At 41.2% G+C, this 5,957-nt stretch overlaps 1 protein-coding gene across 2 annotated transcripts in view; it reads right to left on the bottom strand.

The window, feature by feature from the left end:
* Positions 1 to 3,125, bottom strand: part of LOC105459645 (PR domain zinc finger protein 1) — a 34,252-nt gene extending 31,127 nt beyond the window's left edge. For both annotated transcript variants that reach the window (XM_011705837.1, XM_011705839.1), the window contains exon 1: positions 2,530 to 3,125. The gene's annotated coding sequence lies outside the window, so the exon portion shown is untranslated. The remainder of the gene's footprint in view (positions 1 to 2,529) is intronic.
* Positions 3,126 to 5,957: the final 2,832 nt, after the last annotated feature.

The raw sequence follows: 5,957 nt of genomic DNA, 5'->3' as shown, positions 1-5,957 counted from the left end.
GGACTCGTTTCCGTTCTCGACTTCCTTTATACTTCGTAATCCTTTGACGCCTCAACAATTTCCCACTCCCTGTCCTTTTTCTTTCTCTGTCCCGCTTCCTTTCTTTATTCGTGGTGGGATTTTGTTTCAAATAAGAAACGTCGGTCTTTCTCCGAGCCGAGATTTTCCTCGGCCGTACCGAGAGTTACGCGCCGAGACGAAAATTTCGTTCGGCCGATGAAAAAGTGGGAGGCCGTAAGCACACCGTTATGTCATATTAGGAAATACGTGCGTTTAACGGTGTTTCCCCGCACACCTCTCGTTCCTATGACAAGCAGACGGTCCCGATCGTTCGCTCACGAATCGATATTAGGCTTGGCTGACGAATGCGCTTCGAGATATCACGTACAAAAATTGGTTGTTTACTCTTTTAAAAAGAAAAAAATCGATAATAGGCGTTTATAATTCATAGCTATAGGGCGAAGATCGCTGTAGTAAAGTTTGGATGGTCGGACAGGTAATTATTTTTGGTTCAATGACCTCTTATGAGTTCACACTGAAAAAAAATCATCTTTAATGATTTCTTATTTTGTATTGTTCCATGGAAAAAAAGATACATTAAATGTTGATTTGTTGCGCGGATTATCAGATAATATATATTTTGAGATAGCTTTTTTTATTAGTTCGCTATTTGGATACAGTGACAATTTTAGAATATATCGGGATTATTATAGTATCACAATAAAAAACTTTTTATTGTAATATCATAATAGAGATAATACTTAATTTTGTATAGAAAACTTACTATATTTAAAAAAATTTAATGATTTTTATGTTTTATTTATAAATAATGGAAAGATCATAATTGATTTTTTGTATAGCAAATAGATGTTGGCGGGATAACATCGGTTTTGAAAATACAATGAAAAAGAACCGAGACGAAATAGAAAAATCAATCGCGGGAGATTCGTATGTTGCAGTATGTATCGCGGTACGCACTCCGCAAAACATGAACTGCGTTATTGCTTTTACCGTTGTTTTTTTCCAGACTTTCGGCTTGGTCCCGGTACCGTTAGGGACACACGGAGGCTCTCGAAGAACGAGCGTGAAGAAACACTTTCTGTATTCGAAGAGCATCTCCCGTGACGTAACGCGTGTATATCGAAGGGTTCAAAGTACTCGGGACTGCCTCGTATATATTCATTTTCGTTCCGCGCGATTATGCTCGCCGTTTTATTCAACTTGCCTTGCCAACGCCGTCCCGATGGACCGTTATGCAAAATTGCATAATTGTTGGGCCTCGTCGCTGCATTGTTCCTAATTTATTCATTTTATTTTCTGCTTGCCGGGTACGTTGTACCTGGCTTTATTAATCACGAGCGCGATCGCGCGCGGAGACTTAAAAAAAACTGAGTTATCAAGTTAATGCGATTTGACCAGATTAATGTACATTGATAGTCCCCTGATTTATTTACGATTACGATTTGCATCCCAATGAAATCGCCATGCGAGTAAATAACGAACAAGGACGGATTTACGCGTTTGAATTCGATAATGTGGAAGAAAAGCGCGATGCTTTTCAGGATTAGTTCTTGACGATGATTTTAATGAGATTTCCGATCGTTTGCCACTATATCCCACATTAATTTAATTTGCTATCGATTATACAATGGCAATGAATACTCTCTAAATTTTCTGGAGTGAAATTTACTCCAAAAGAGTGAAAAGTCACTCCAGAAAATGTAGAGAGTACAATGAAATATTATCTCTCACATCTGCATTTTACAAAATAAATTTAGTGATTTATTAATTTAAAATTGATATAATTGTCTTAAAATTGAAATGCAAGAGATGCTTGTATATCAAAATATCGAAGAAAGAAAACTCAAGTTTGATAAATATTGTGACCGTAAAATTTACAAATGCATTAAAATGACAATCAATTAATTTATTAATTTATATACAAATACATTGTAATGACAATCAATCAGGAAACATAGACAATTAATCTAAGAATGCTAATCATTTTATGTTTATTGTTAAAGTATATCATGTAATAATCCTTGGTTATGAAATCCATAAAAAGTATTGCACTGCCGTAAATCTCAAGATCTAATTACTTATTGTTAGATTCGCCTTTCAAACAGCTCAATTCTTGTTGTCTTCTTTAAACACGATCAGTGACATAATTTGCGATATTTAAGTTTAAAATCCGACGTGAAGATATAGTTCCCCATTCGAAAATAAGTAATTGTAAAATTAAAATTTCACAAGAACGCTTCAAAAAGATAATTTTCAAGAGAAAGTGTGTTGACCGTCTATTAAGTTTCGCGTGAAAATGTCATCTAATTTTTTCTAAAGTAAGTATATCGATATTTTATTATTGAATTGTTTTTCTAATTGTGGGTTCATGTTTACGTTGTAGTATTGTCTGTGACATTCCAAGATTAAATAAAACGATTACAGTGTTATTATGGTGGTACCTTTGTGTCATGTATAGCATATTTCTACCTGTCGAACTGATAACATCACACAATTTATTAGACTCACCTTGCGACGTATCTGCCTGGCAGCCGGTGAATCCTCTCACGACGAACTGTCAAAGTTCACACGTTGAAGTCACTGACATATCTCCAGTCCGGCGACGTCCGGCTGATAATCCACCATCGATGCCGTGTCAACCGATCGTGTTGCCGCGATTTCACGAATGTTTCTTCGAATTCTTTGACACTGAAGTGATCGGGTATACCAACCGGAGCAAAACGATCTCGTAACGCAATGTCACAACGGTTTTGACGGTATCTCGTATTTCACGGTGCACCATCCAAGAAAGAGACTCTCCTTCATTTGTATCGTTGCGCTGTTGATGTTAGTTTATTATCGTCGCGGAACGTTTTCGCACCCTTTTGCGCGTGCTGGCCGGTTACGGCGAGATGGTCGAACTGGGAGTGCGGCTCTCTCTCGTAATCGCGCGCGTCAGGACTCCTCTCTCCTCTTCTTCTCCTCTCTCTCTCTTTCTCTTTCTTTCTCTTTCTTGATCCGCGCCGGCAGTACGTCGAGGACTGCCTCGTCCTTGACGTACGGTCGTGTACACCGTGCGGAGCCGCGTGGTTCCAACTGACGAGTACGAAGCGGGTAAGGTGAGTCTAGGTGTCTCCTTGCCCGTGCTCTCTCTCGCTCTCGCACGTGTGCGTGACCCACGTAGGCACTGTAGGCAGGCCGCGAGCAAGCGGGCGGGCCTACATGCGTACCTACCGCGGCCGGTGGTGTGCGTGGCGCGTGTTTCTGTGTGTGTATATACACGAGGGGACCGGCGAGGGGACTAAGGAAGGAAGAGGAGGCAGAGTCGCGATGACGACGATGGGCCGTTGGTTCTCTCGGCGTTGGTTGTTCTCTCTTTACGGCCACGCGGTGAACACCTCGTGCTGCCTCTCCGGCTCCTTCGTTGGTTCGCTCCCTCGCTCGTTCGTTCCTCCGTTCGCTCGCTTGTTGGTACGATCGTTCCCTCTTCCGCGCGCACGTTGTCTTTCCTCGTTCGTTCCGTCCAGGTTGGTGCTCGCCGCGGCATACAGGCGGTTATTCGTTTCGTTCGTGCGCGCACGCCGGCATTCCCCATCGACAGAAGCAACGGTACTCTTCCCCACCCCCGTTTTCAGCATCGCTCGGCATCGAGTTCTTCTCTCCCGTGTGTACGCTATCACTCGCCTCCTTCACCTTCTCCTGCACCTCATCCTCCTCGTGCTTGTCTCCCTTTCGCCTGCGTTGGACCCCTCTCGTCCTCCTCTTACCGTGCCCTGTGTCTCTCCCGATCGTCACTGCGTTTTCTTTCATCGTTCTTTCCTATTTTTTTATTCTTAGATTTTCGCTCTCCGAAGTATTGAACTTTCCTATTTTTGCCACGTTAAAGCAAATTTGTAGGACTTTGCCCTCAGACGCAGTCCTTCCTTTACCAATGGCGCAAACACCAAATGAGAAATGATTGTAGGACTTTGCCCTCTGTCCTTACTCCACCAATGGCGCAAACACCGAATGGGAGATAATTGGTGTTGCAGCACTCTTAGCGCAGAAGAAGATGCTAAGAATACGGAAGTGTTAAGAATAGGGAGATTCCAGAGTCTAGAGACTTTTATTAACATTTAAACTTTGAAGAAATTTCCTTCGCGCTCATCACCGATTTACTTCGTTTCAATCTTCGCTCCATCTTCCCTTTAGCTCGTCTTTCTTCTTCCGTGGTAGCTAGCGTTCTCTTCTCTCTTTTCTCCTGTCTCTTATTTTGTCTCTCCTCTTTTCTACTTCTACCTTCCTTACTGTCTCTCCTTGCTTCTTTTCCTCTGTCTCCCACTTCATCTTTCCTTTACCTAGTCTCTTTTCCATGCACTCTACTCTGTCTCTCCTTCTTTCCCTTTCCCTATCTCTGACTTCTTTTTACTTGTCTCCTACTCCGCATCTTCCTTCTCTTTCACTCTCTTCTATGTATCCTGCCTTATTCTTCATTCCATCCTTTTTCCTGTCTGTTAATTCATCCTTTCTCTTCTCTTTTTCTCGACTCCGTATTCCTATCCTTCTCTCTCCCTGCATCCCCTCCATCCCAAGCATTTTCCTCTGTCCTCTTTGGAGTCTACCTACCTCGAGCGTATACGCGTGTAGGTCTCTTCTTCCGTCTCCCTCCTTATGAACGGCAGACGAATGTGCCTTCCATGTTCTCTGGTTACTGACCTCCGAAAATACAAGCTGATGATGATGATGATCATCATCATCATCATATTCGCTAGTGGATTTTACTTAGGAGAATTTTTTTTCTTACAAGATACCGTATAGCGACGGTCTGCAGCGGTCTAGTCCCTCCAACGCGCCTGTCCTCTCCATTTCTTCTGGTTACTGACCTCCGAAAATACAAGTTTCCCAATCGCCAGCATTATAATATTCGCGTCGATTTTACTTACAAGATGGCAAAGGCTTCTTTGAGTGTCCGTGTGTGCCATCAATCCCCGGATCTCTTAACGGTCGAGGGGCAATGACAGGGAATCTGATGGCCGCTGATGAGACGACGGAGATGACCGATAACGACGGCGATCAACGTATATTGTGGTTTTGTTTTTAACCATTGCGCGCGAGAGGTAGCCCTCTCGATTTCGTCTGCGTTTCCGGCAACCGATCGCCGAACAAGATGATTCTTATTCTGAACAGTATCCCCGTTTTAGGCGAAAATTTAATTATAGGGGTTTAATTTTCGTAATTTCAAATTTCTAGGAATGGTTCGTAAGCGGATTATATTTTACATTTTTGCAGACAAATGCAGTGAAAATTGTATGAGTTATTATCTAAAAAACGTAATGAAATAATTGAGTTGGAGGATACGAAATAATTTAAACATCTACTACGAGTATATAAAATAATATATTCTTGAGAATATGAACTCACCCAAATTATCTATATTATTCAGACTTTAATTTTAATTTTAGTGGCAAATTCTTTGAATTATTCTAGTAGCGTTATCAATAGTAGATATTATCTAACAATAAGTATCTATTATTTGTGTATCATTATTTTATATTGAATCATCAAATCATTAAATGCGATATGAATTTAAGAACGTTTGTGTACTTTCCTTATTTTTCTAGATCAGCTAATAATTATTTAAATTAAGGTTTTAGATAATATCGAAAAAGTTGCAAAAAATCATAGTCACTTTTCTTTTATCGTGCCAATAATCGCTACATTCCTTAGTGCATAGATTTTACTTACTAAAGCTTACGAGATATCGTTGATGTATACATACGGTACGTTACTACAATATTGCTGCAATCTTGCATTTTGCAATTCCATGCCTCTGTAATATCTTTGCAATATTATACCGCAATTTGTAAGAGTTCAGTGTTGCCGCAATGTAGCCAAGAGGTACTATGTTGTACGCGGATTCGATCGTCATGATCGCGATAAAGCCGCTTGCCAGTCGAAGAGCGTCGATTTTGTGCCGT

Source organism: Wasmannia auropunctata, unplaced genomic scaffold, assembly GCF_000956235.1.
Source record: "Wasmannia auropunctata unplaced genomic scaffold, wasmannia.A_1.0 LD334172.1, whole genome shotgun sequence".
NCBI classification, from domain to species: Eukaryota; Metazoa; Arthropoda; class Insecta; order Hymenoptera; family Formicidae; genus Wasmannia; species Wasmannia auropunctata.
Note: the sequence above shows the minus strand (reverse complement) of the source record. Positions and strands in the feature narration are given on the sequence as shown.